Consider the following 13,523-nt stretch of genomic DNA (forward strand, 5'->3'; position numbering starts at 1 on the left):
TTATGCATTCTTACAGGTGACAGACCAGAGAAACAAGTCTGTTGAATGAAACATAAGAGGCCATTTGTCCCCTGTGCTAAGGAAGTGGTATATAAGATAGCACTATTCAGTTGTGGCAAAGCTTACATTGGACAAACAGGCCGATACCCTAACGATGAACTAGGAGGGCAAATAAAATGCAGTGATTACTTGGAACAATTGGGGCGCACCTTCCTGTGCATTGCAGTACATTTGGCTGCAATGCACTTTTAGAGGAGGCGAATGTAAAGGGCAGGGCTGAGGGTAGATGTGACAGGCAGGAAATATTGAAATTGCCACAAAAGCATGCATTAGTGCATCATCGGTGCATCTGACAATGAAGGAATTAAACTCTCTTCACTGCAGTTTAATTCAAAAACTGATTAGGCATGCCCCATTTATGGTATCGTCGACTGTGAAGACATTATTTTACCCAGATAATTGTTGTTTGTTCAGTGATATTCAGGTGTGACAATGCCTGCACATTTGTTTCTGAGCTGAGATACTTTTTAAAACAAACTCGATTGCACGTTGAGCGTTTTCTATGTAGTCTTTCTTTCCTTTAGATTCTTCGCTCTTCTAAACCAAATATACCTAGAAGTGTGGGCAAAACAAAGTTGAACTTAAGTTGTAAGGACCTATGCAGGAGACAGAGTGGATGTGTTAGAGCGATTTAGTGTAATAGAGGGATACAAAGAGCAACCTGCTGTTTTGTTAATTGCTGTCAAAGAAGGTGAACAGGAGTTAGCTTTGCTGCTGTAAGATTCCTGAATTAAAAATGTTTGTTGAAGTGAAGAATTTCTTTGCAGTGCATTAAGAACAGAGTAGATAGTCTGCATGCGGAGCTTTCAAATGCCTTTTTTTATTGCTTTGCGCTGTCGTCAACTTCAAAACACAAGAGCTTGTGCCACGACAGCATATTGATTGGTGTAGTTCATATGGATCTATAGTGACAAATAGCCCAGCAAGGACTCGCGATGAATAGCTCCATAAGAGTTCTTGTTTACGTTTTCATTTTTTGTACTGCTGTACTACCAAAATATGTCCTCAATTTATCTTCAAACATAAAAATGCCTTCCTCTTGTAGTTCTGAGCTATTTGTTTTTGCAGCAGAAATAAGGAGTCGAATTAAGGTCTTAAACACTGCAGCGCACAGTTGCAGCAGTTACTAGGATGAACACAGAAGTGTGCATTTTTGTGAGAAGTATTATTTTCTGCACATTCTTCCCTACATCTTTCATTGATACTGTGCCCACTTGATGTCTTGACACAAGACAGCAGTATGGAATTTACTACACATTTGCTGCATGGAACATAGCAGACACTTTGCTTGATTTGCTATCCATGCCTGTTACCACCACTTGTGTGAAACCACACCCGAGCAAGCCTGTTCATTGTAAAGAAGTGTCGAGATGGACATCGTGCCTTCTAGAAACTCTCGAGAGCTAATGTGCCACATGATAATGTCAAGCACTGCACATGACCTGAATGGTTCTCGTTCACATGTCACTGCCTTACTAGTTTTTCATTTTTGAATCAAGGCTTCAGGAACATCTGTATGTAGCGTCATATTGTGTTCTGCAGCTAAAATGTGGTGTACTACCTAAATGCCAAAACTCTGCATCTTTTGTTCACATGAACTTCGAAAAAGGATTTCATACTTGACACAATTCCTCTTTTTACAAAAATCCAATGGGCTGACCTAAACAACATAGACATAGGCTTTCAGCTTTGCTGATGTCGTTAAGTGCAGATTTATCACTACAGGGCAAGACGAAGGGGGACACACACAGACACTTTTGTGTGTGCCGAGTGTAAGGTGTCCTCCTTCCTCTTGTTCTATTTTATTTTATTAAGTCTACAGTGAACATCAACAAGGCCAGAAGTCAACGTATGCCAAAAGCTTGTGCGATTTCAGCCAGCCCATTGGGAAGTTATCAAAAAGAAATTGTGTCATTATGTATGAAATCTGCTTTCGAAAGCTTGCGTCACAGTAAAATGTAGTAGAGCTTCACCAGTCAGGTATTACATCATGCTTTGGCTGCAAGCTAACCTATGCTGCTACTAACATCCGTTACCCAGGCCCCGATTAAAAGAACTTCAAGAGGGTGATGTGTATTTGTGAACTATTGGGCCAGTTGTGGCACCTTAATTTCATGCTGTCGCACGTCAACCTAAAGAGTGGTTAGCACTCACAATATCTCTATGACTTTTTCTGTATGAAACAAGCTTGCTGAGCAGTGCTGCTGTATATGCAGTGGCGGGTGGGGAGGGAGGAGACACTAGTCATGCATGGAGTCTGCTTTATTCTGCGCAGGACCTTTGGTACACACCGTAGCTCATTCTAGTAGCAAGACCTGCATTGCGCAAACTGGGCATTGAATAATTGAGCTAATCGAAGAATGTGCACAATGCATAAATGATACTGGATAAGGAGGACATCTTGTTGCTCCTCTGAACTAAACTGCTGCGGTAGGTCTCATGATCTTGTGAGACACCGATTTTCGGCAAAAGCAAGAGTAAATTTGTTGCTTGCACTTAAAATTGGTCCATCAAGAAAATTGGAAAGCTTTTTATCATTAATACCTCTATATGTTTAACCTGTTACTTTCAATTTGTGCATTCACTTCATTGTTACCTATGTGTGTGTTGGTATGTAATATGTTTTGCTGCATATGCAATGTTATGTAGCAATGGTATCTATACATCGCCGACTGTTTATTACCATACGGAAAGAACTATTGAAAAACCTCAATAATCAAAGTCCGCAAAAAATGATTCGTCAGAAAAAAAGCACCTTTAATTGGCCATTGGCCAGAAAGTGCAAGTCTGCACGTCTCCACATAGCACGCTTACAGGTGACTAAGTCTACCTGCATTTTAGCTAGTGTTTGCCCATAACTGTAGGACAGTGAACTGTTATGGCATGTGCTAAATCTGCATAGCATTGGTGCGGGCGGCACTTCAGGGGAGTAATCATAAGCCACTGTTCACCCATCGTTGCCCGACTCAAGCTCCTAAGCTGCATCAGATTGAAGTTTCCCTACTTTGGTCTTGCAAATTATTACTGCTTCTTTCACCGCCATCTATGTCTTGTAAATTCTGAATTCTCTTGTTAGTGGCATCGACAAAAATGTACTTGGTAGTGTAGAAGCCATTTTATCAGGCCTTGCAACAAACAAGAGAGCAAGACACAAAACACGCTTTGCCACAGAAATAATTGAGAGGCAAACTCTCAAAGGCCAAAAAAAAAACTAAGTCGGATAAAGGTATTTCGTGCTGCAGCACTAGTGTTCCTTTGTTTGCTGCATATGTGTGGCTAAATCGAGCGATCACCAAGCCGATTCTTAGTATGGCTTGGCTTGGCTTGCAGTTTGATTGTGGTAGTTATTTATTAGATACTAGTACAAAAACGGCCTTTACGTGCCGCCCATAATTTTATGGCCTTCGAAATCGACAATTCTAATTTCTGCATTGCCTTTTACGCCCCGCCGCGGTGGTCTAGTGGCTAAGGTACTCGGCTGCTGACCCGCTGGTCGCGGTTTCGATTCCCGGCTGCGGCGGCTGCATTTCCGATGGAGGCGGAAATGTTGTAGACCCGTGTACTCAGATTTGGGTGCACGTTAAAGAACCCCAGGTGGTCAAAATTTCCGGAGCCCTCCACTACGGCGTCTCTCATAATCAAATGGTGGTTTTGGGACGTTAAACCCCACAAATCAATCAATCATTGCCTTTTACCCTGACACGATTTCCAGCCTTAGCCACTGCATCCTTTCAGGGCTGGCAACCTAGTGAAATTATTGTTAAACAATGCCGGTAGGTGGTCATGGCATTCGATGCTGCACTCGTTTAGCCAGCCGGAGTGCGGAAAATCTGAACTGTGCACCATGAGACATCCAAATTCTCGGTCCTGAGTTTGCAGTGCTTCAATGGGATAAGTGGTGGTGCCACAGATATGTCTGAATGAATGGGCATATTCAAATTTTCAGCGTCCGAAACAACGGTGGGTTACTGTACATGTTGCAAAAAAAAACAGAATTGCTTGGGCCAGTGCTCTTCTCTTTTATTCTTTGGGGGGTCTGTCTGGCTTATACTCAAGGCTTCTCCATAAAAAGGATGTGCCTTGCGACAGACAATTATAAATATATATACAGTGTGTGTGTGTATGTGTGTGTGTGTATAAAAAGAACGAAGTTTCTTTTCTGGCATGAATATATCGCAGGGAAACTCGCAACACGCTCGCACTGTGGTGGCAGATGTAACCTCCCTGATGTGCCAAATGTCGATCATCTCAGTGTTTTGTCAGGCTACACCAAGTTTTAGAAGACTCGTGTTGAGGGACTGTGCTAGTGCATAATGCAGCAACCCACTAAGCAATATGACTGAGCATTAACATTTGTGTTCACCTCCCAATACATGACCACCTGACCTAAATGAAGTCTCAATGATCCCCCGATATCCTCACTGCACTTACTTAGCACCAGCAGACTCTTTCCTGTTCCCCAAAGTGAAATCTACGTGCTATGCACACCACCATGACCCTTCATAGAAACTTGTGGGCATGCCCTTTAAGGACTCCTGACAGCGAAAGATTCGTTTGCAACTTTTTAAAAAAAATTGGAGCTTTACTTGTGGCGATACCGACATTGGAATATAACTGCTCTCACGCATTGTATAATCAATACTAGTGCATTAATTACGATAACATGTCGATTGAAAACGCCCAGCTAAGTATCCCAAAATACAAGCACCACACAGCGTGAAATTGCCTGAGGCTGCATGGCTGAAGCATCAGTCGGGAGAACGATGTTTCAGCGCATGCAGTCTCAAAAATCAGGAGACCTGCAGGTGGTGAAGAGTGTAGAAACAATGGCAGGCCTTTGACTATATTCACCTGAGATAGAAAGAGGACAACTACTGTTGGAAGCAGCCAAAACCACTGTGAGAGCAGCCCAGAAACAGAGTGAGAGGGGAGAGGGGTGAAGTGGCACTCCTTATCGGTGCCAGTTGGGGTATGGTGCGCCCCCCACAAATGTTTTCTGTTGTCGCCAATACTCCCCTTACTCGTAGAACGTCATGCGTGACCTGTTTGCATCAAATCAGAGATGTCAATTGATGCTAATAACTTGTATGAGCACTAACCCTTACTTTAAAACCAAAATAAAATATTTTATAGGCAGCGCTCTTTGTGAATGATTTGTCATGAGTACCTGCGCATTCTGGACTGTCGAACAACACAAGCATTTTGAATTTCCAAATTTGGTGTCAAGGGTCGTTTAAACACCTATCGGAATTGATCTGCAAGGATGCATTTTAGTAATGAAAAAGCCATTAACAAAACTGTGCCGGTGCTCAATACTATAAATGTTTTAGACTGACTAAGCAGCATCTTGAATAAACCTGTTTTCCCAAAACGTTTTTATACAAAAGGCTTATCAAGGTAAGCTCAAATTTTCATGGAAAGAATACAGACACAGAAGTACAGGTTGCAAGAAATATACGGCTACACCACTCATGTATGTGCTGGGAGTGTTAACACTGCTGGTAGCCATGATGGCGAGTATGTAGCCCTTTTCTCGCATGCTGGAATTCTAAAGCATGTAATATTTTATGAGTTGGAAGCTGACAAATAGTTTTTGCATACTACCAGAGGGCCTCCAGTCTGACAGAATGAGACCCTTGCTGTGAAGGAACAGAATAAGGGGAACTATAAGGGCTTGCGCACCTCCATTAGGTACATTTGTTAAAATTAAGGAACAAGTAATTGGACTTATTCCAAGTTGGCTGGTTTGGTCTCTGCCAAAGGAAAACCATTTTTTGTGCACCTTTATGACAATTACACTATAATTACTTGAAATATTACCACCTATATTGTCATTGCTTTTCTTGTTATTATTAATATATTGTTCATATTGGAAAACGAGCTCTTAGCATTCCCCATTTTTTGTTCATTCCATACTATGAAGGGATTTAATGAAGATGAGCACTTCGCACGAATAAAAGGTCTTGCATGCACCTTCTCACGAGCACTCAAGCTTCGCCTCCCAAATTAAGCCATAAATATTAGGAGGGGTTGAGTAAACAGTGAGTCCATGGACCTCTGTCTACCCTATTTTTAAATTCTGCGACGTTATGGTAAGCAAATACTTCCAAATTTCTTGTTGGGCGCTTTGGCAACGAGCTTCAATTTTTTTTCAGACACTTGTTTTCGTTTTTGAAGCTAGCCTTTTACCTTACCTCACATTACTACAGTCATTTGAATTAGTGCCCATAGTCAGTAATGAACTAATCAGAAAAAATTGTTTCAGTACAATCCCCCTTCCGAATACCAGTTCTTTTAAAACTCTGCTAAAACGAAGCACTTCACATGTGCTTCATGCAAAACAGATATAATTGTCTGTCACACCACCAAAACAAGACATGGGTGTGAAACATGCCTTGTCAACCTCAATTGGACAGACCATGTAAGGTTGAAGAATATTTTTCTATTGTTTTGACAGCATCAACAATGAAACCTACAATTTTGCTCAGTTTTCTTTAGTGTTCCAATACTGCTGTGCCTCTGGTAGTCCGTTCCTATCTGATATCAGTCTTGCCTCGTTGCGCTACTCGCAATGGCTATTATGTCCAAACACAAAGTAGCCCTATCACCAACTCCTTTTTAAAGTGTTGCTTTCTCTCTTCTATCGTACGAACGAGCTCAGTTTCGCCCCTACCAGGTGCAGAAAACATATTGTCTCTCCACTTCGTTATGGTGGACAGCTTGTTTTTGAAGCCTAATCGCAATTTTCTAGAATAGCCTACCTTTTCGTGCCTCATGTGGAATACACTTGGAAATCACACAGGGAATCGTTCACGGAGAGTTATGTTTGGGGCAGGCGAAGGATGACCAATCAGTAGACGGCGTCCGACAAAAAGGAAAGGTAATGAAAAGATGCTGCCTAGACGCGAACTAAGCCGTTCTCCTAGGAACGCGTCTCTGTCTTCGAACCACGTGAGCCTTTGTTTACCGCACCTTTTGCTGAGGAGTCACCCGCATCGCGGTAGCACTCTCAAGGTGAACCAGACTGAGAAATAAGTGGTCGCTGTCACGACAAGGCTCCCGACAAGATAATGTTGTGCCATGCTGTAACAATACGTGTGGATATACGGCAGAATCGTCTCTACTAACGCCAGACAGCCGAAAGGCTGTCTAGACAAGCTTGTTGTCGCACGAAAGTATCAGTTAAGCTGTACGTTGTTGAAATGACGGATTTCTTTTTGGCCGATGCTCAGAGGATAGCAAAGTGTGTGAACACAGAGGCGGAGACCCATCTCTGAGGAAATGGCAGTTGTTTGCTTCATTGGTGGAGCATCGAGTATGAGTTCATCCCAAGAGGCAGTCTCAGATGAGACGGGAGCTATTACATGAAGAGAGATGGAGAGAAGGAGAGCTTCGTGCTTGGAAACAAGATCGGGAAGCGGAGACAGAGGTCATCCTTAGTGCAGACACTGATCCAATGTTGATACTACATCGAGAAGTTGGTGTCAATGTGTAGAGTATATGACGGCCTCGGCAAGTAACGCCGACATTGATATTAATACATGCAGTGCTTACTGTGCGGTTGGTTTAGTGGCCACCCTGGCCTTTGTTTGTAAAGAAGTTTCAGTGTATAATTAAACCGAAGTTTGCCAGGAATTGAGCAAGCAGTCCAGTCCTTCAACGTGTCGTCGTGATCATCTGAACCATCGGTATTACATGCATTATTCCACTTTTATACAAATAGCTGCGCTTTGAATTTGAAAATTAGTGGTGATTATTTTGTCCTGCTGCTCTTTTTTTTCACAAAAGTGCTTCTTCCTGGTACTATCTTGATAAGTTTGATTGCAGTTAATGTAACGTTTTCATTGACCTTACCTTTGCCCTAAAGAGTCACTCACCAGGCCCCATACCAAATTTTAGTTAGACAGCGGAAATTGTTGGGTAACCGATGAGGAACATTTTGCCACAAAAATTTTTTTCAATCGGTTCATCGTGAGCGGAGAAAACAGGTTGTTTGAAGCGGCGCAAAATGAGGATTACAGGAGGTGAGTTCGAAACCCTAACCGCTCCTCCCCGTAGCCTTCGCAAGCCAAATCTCTTCCCCAATCTCTCAGGCATCCGACCAAAAGGTGACGTGCCCATGACCTGCCCAAACAAGTCCAAACCCCGAGCACGCGAGTGGCATTGCTTTGTTGACCAGCGTTAATTTGTGGTCTTCTGCCTGTTTCTGCAGGATTGTTTGGAAAGGCTGGCTTAGATGCAGTAGAATAGATGAACACAATGAGTGCGCGAACGCGTAGGAGCGTTCCACGGCGGTCGTGTGCTCCATGGGCTGACCGTGGGGACACGAACACACATGCGAAACGCCGTAACATTAGCCCCGCATCTCGTTGCAATTCGTGATAGAAAAATGGAAAAAAACATGCTCACATTTCCTTATTGGGTCTCATTATTTATCTACAGTTTTATTGATCTTTTCAAGCAACAAATTACATAAACTACGCAGGCCAAGTTAAATAGATTTCGCCATATCACGTACCGCTGTTTGCAACGTCAGAGCAGAGTCGTCTACGTAGCGGACGAATGTCACTACTTTGCCGTGTACGTAGGGCCATTCATATGCGCACGTCTTGCCCTCATTCTCTAGGCGCGCGCCGGCAGAGGGTAGGGGGAGCAGCGTTCATCTTGAAAATTGACCCATTCCAGCGGCACGTAGCGTTGCAAATTTTGGCAGACATGATCATGAACGCTTCGTCTACACATTGCGCTTGTCATTTCAAAATTGTCACAGCTGGTGAGTGGCCCTTTGAGAGTGGTGGCAGGGTATTTAAACCACCATATATGAGTAGTATGAATGCTGACTCAATATGATTTTTATGAAGTCATGTTTCCTGAATACTCTACTGATTTGGTGACTGGGCGTAGATAGGTGATTGACCCGTGCATATATGTTTAGTATGATGTGCTCATCAAACCAGAGCAAGAAAACTCATTGCGAACTTTCGGTAATTGTACCAGCTTGGTTGGTGTTACATTCAGCCCAGCATTGACTTTTCACCTGCCATGACCGCTGTAATTGATGCCATAATTAGTGCAGTATAGTTTATAGTTATTGTCCACAATGCTTTTTCCTGGTCTAATTGTCAATTGAATTATTGTTGCACTGTCTAACAAAAAATAAGCCCCTCAAAAAGGCTCCCTTTTTTTTGTTAATTTGCATCCAGTCAGCCCATTATAACTGGGTCACGACAAGCCAAGGCAACCAGCGTTTTTCAGATTATCACAAATATGGCCGAAAAAATGTCAGATTTCTCAAAGAACTCATCCTGGTTGTTTTTTCTGGTTGTCAAAAGTTTTCGTGTTTATTTTAAGTCTGTAGTCTTGTGACGACTGAGCTAGAGGGACTCAAAAAGCATTTTTTCTTCAAATGTTTTGTAATTCCTTCTATCAAATAGTACTTGTGGCAAGGTAATGAAGATATTAACCTGTAAAAATAATGACTTAATAATGTATATCAGTTCTTCGAGGGCTTCCCACACCAGCAAAACTGTATAGTTGCCAAATCTGTTTTCTTTTTTCAGGAGACGACAAGCTGAAAGAACACAAATAGGTTATGTGCAGTTGGCCTGTTTGACATGCTCAAAATTAAAAATTATTTAGGCACTGAAAGTACAACAGATCGTCTGCGAAAAAAAAGGTGACTTTACCTTTTTTTAGGGGGGGAAAAAGCTCTGTATTCAGCCTCAAGTCACCTTGGAGCTTGGGCAAAAAATGAGCATGATATCTCACTTGAAAGCTTTATGTATTAGCCGAACATAGGTGCAGTTACCAGGGAGTTATGACTTTCAAACTAAAAATATATTTTTTTAAGGTTTCTTTTACAGCTTTTGACCGATGTAACTCTCCAGCATATAGCACTTGCGAAGACAATATTCAGCACAAGCCCACTGATACATATGTTGACGGCAAAGTTGGTGACATCTATAAAGCAACCGTAAAGGAAATGAAGTTACTGCCTGTGTTCTACTGGAAACACAGGTGCACTACAAGGAATATGGTTAGAGTGTGGTGACAGGTAGCATAGAAAAATAATTATTTTTTGGGTGGGGATGAACGGATAGACAGACAGACAGACAGACAGACAGACATACTGACAGATGTACAGACGGATCAACAGAAGCATGGACGGAAGCACGGATGTATAGACGGACGAATGCACACCCGGACAGATGAGCGGACGGACGAACGATGCACGGACGGAGGGACGGACAGACGCACGGACTCATAGACGAACAGACAAACGGACGGACCGATAGACGGGCGGTCGAGCCTACGAACTAACTGACGCACGGGTGGACGGATGGACGGAAGCATGGACGCAATCATGGATTGACGGACACATGGGTGCATGGATGGACGGTTGAACGGACCATCTGAAGCACGGGCAGACTGACGGGTCCATGGATGAACTGATGCATGGACATACGGACCGACGGACGCACGGCAGATACAGGGTCGGACGGATGGACAGACAGAAAGAAAAAACAACAGACGGACAGACAGACACAGAAGGACGAATGAACAGACGGAAAGACAGACAGACAGACAGAAACCAGACCGACAGACGCTTGGCCCCACTCATAATCATCCACCCGTGGGTATGCTGTGAATTTTCATACTTATATATCATGTGAGGAAATAGCGTGTAAATCGTTTACATCATTATAACCTCAGCCATGCAGAACAAGCTGGCGCACTTTAGGAAATGAATATTCAACACCAAGAAACTAGTGAGAAATGAGCTGAACTGCTGCCATAATGCCAAATCTACGATCGGCAGAGTTTCTGCAAAAAAAGGCTATTCTGAACAATTGAAGACATGTGTAATAAAGCCAGCAAGCAAAGGAAAATATCGACGAAATCGGCAACAAAAATGCACACATACACATACTCATAACACAAAAATAATCCCGAGAATGCAGCTCCTCAGCCATACAAATCAGTTATTGACTTACTGGCACACATGTTGTTTATCTGGTGTTTTTTTTCTGTTGCAATAAGTGTCTATCGACGCTCTAATCACGGCTGGTAACGTAGTTTGCTCGAGCTCCCGATGCCAATTATTTAGAGGCGTTCTCGCCGCTCTCTCAAATCTAATTCCGTATCCGTATGTATATTTCATAGAGCGGCGGGGGATATAAATGTATTATTTCAACACAGCTAGCCACGCAACAGTGACGCATGCACCACTCACGGCTTAGTGTATGTGTTATAACTGGGGGAGCAGTGAGGGCGCTGACCGCGTTACCCAAATCATGCCATCCGTGCAATCGTTTAGGCGGTTTTCGAGCGAACCCTTAAAATGCCGAGAAAGTTTGACACTAAACTGTGAGCTCACAGTTTGTTTACTCACGGTAAATTTTAGCTCACTATTGTTTATCTGGCTCTATTTTTCTGTTGCAATAAGTGTCTACCGACGCTGTTATCTCGGCTGGTAACATTGTTTTCTCGAGCCTCCGATGCAAATTATTTGGAGGCATTCTCCCCGCTCTCTGAAATCTAAATTTGTATCGCAATTTATTATTCAGAGAGTGGCCGGAGGTATCAATGCATTTTACCGCAGATGGCCACGTGAGCATGCAAAACAGTAGCACAAGCACCACTCTCGGTATCGCGTGTATGTTAGAACTGAGAGGACACTCACCGCGTTACCCAAAGCATGTGATCCGTGCAATCGCTTAGCCAGTTTTTGAGCGAATCCGAAAATTGCAATGGAAGTTTGACATTAAAATGTGAGCTCATGGTCTCGTATTGCGTTAATGCAAGCTCGTGAAGAACCAAGTATTGCGAGGGCAGCTAAATATGGCGGAAAGTGGAGAGTATACTAGAACCTACTATTCTAAAACAGGGTTTGTAACTATCAGAGCAAGTTCTTACATCTTTTGGGGCCACTGCGCAAATGGTTTGTCGGTTGATTCCTCAACAACTTGGCGTAAACAACCTAGTGGGATAGACCATAAGTGGGATGGTGCTTTGCTTTTTAAGTTAATTTACTTCTTGAAAAAGAAGGGATGAATTCTGTTCGTAATATCGGTAATATTTTTAAGGTGTTGGATTTCAAAACAAGTGGTAAAGCCAAAGGGATGTTTTCTTTGCCATTATGGAAAAAACCATTGTGACTAAAGATCTTGAGCTAGATTGCGCGTGCACAATTTTTTTATTACTAGTATTTCACACATCAATTCAGCGACCTATTACAATTATTACCATGAGGAAGTAATAATAACACATTACAGAAACTATGGGAACAATTCACTTTCTACTCGCCTAATTCCGTCCAATTGGATTGTGTCATGTGCGGAGGGGGAGAAGACGAAGACCAGCTCGTGCTGTTTAGCTCGAGCCGTAACACCGGGGGCCGAGCTACGATCCCAGAGCCACTTCAGCAACCGGAGGGCGTCCTTTCCACTGCAGCAGCAGGATTTAAGCATTCCGCAGCCTCGCAAACAAGCACCACCAGTACCTTAGGCAGAACTGCGAGCGCCTTCACGGGAGAATCCATGGAAGACTTCGCTACGCCCGGTGGCAGCAGGGCTTTGCGTGGCACAAGCAATGTAAGTGCCAATTTCGAAGCCGCCAACGTGGCCACCAGCATTAGCGCGTCATCAGAGCTAGCGACCGAACATACTGCAGTCGTCCCTACTGCCGGCATGCACATGGACTTCATGGAAGCCTACAAGGCTCATAGTAGTAGCGAGGACGTCGCCACGCTGGTTGAAAAGCATGCTAGCCTGTGCGACAGTTATTTAGACAAAGTGATAGAAGTGACCGAGAGCATAGTGTATCGCTAGGATGAGCCGGCGTGGATAGAAGCCGTGGCAAGCCGAACATTGCTCACCGAAGAGCGAAACACTTGGAAGCTTACGGGGGCCCTCCTGCACGACCGTCTTAAGGCGGACGAGTTCGTGGAAGAACGCGGTTACAGCACCATGTTCGTCGACGGATCTCGCGAAGGTAGCGACAGGGAAATTGTGGAGGCCCTCATGGCTAGAGAATCGTTCGTATGCCAGGCGCAACTAGTGGTCGAATGGTTGGAATGCTGCGCGGCGCATCAGCGCGGTATGCTGCCCGTCGTCCGGCATGACTGCCCGTGGTCCTGCAGGACGCCGGGCAGACGTTCTACAATACAGACGACAATCCCACGAAATAATGAATTGAACAATTGAAGATACGTTCTTATTCTTGCTACAATACCCTAATGCTGGTTATTTATGATTTGAAGCAATTGCTTGAAGTAAAACTGAAGCAGACGACAGTGTATCACATCTGTTTTCGGCGAGTCTGTTTCGCTCAGACGACAGGACGACGTGGTGCGACGCGAGCGACAAGCCGGCGTAGTTTCAAGTTTCCGCCAGAGTCATCGTTAGGTGAGCACTTTTGCAGACTTGGGAATAAGTTAAAGTTTGCGCTTCGACCACTGGTGC

This window comes from Rhipicephalus microplus, chromosome 2 (assembly GCF_043290135.1).
Source record: "Rhipicephalus microplus isolate Deutch F79 chromosome 2, USDA_Rmic, whole genome shotgun sequence".
Classification (NCBI taxonomy): Eukaryota; Metazoa; Arthropoda; class Arachnida; order Ixodida; family Ixodidae; genus Rhipicephalus; species Rhipicephalus microplus.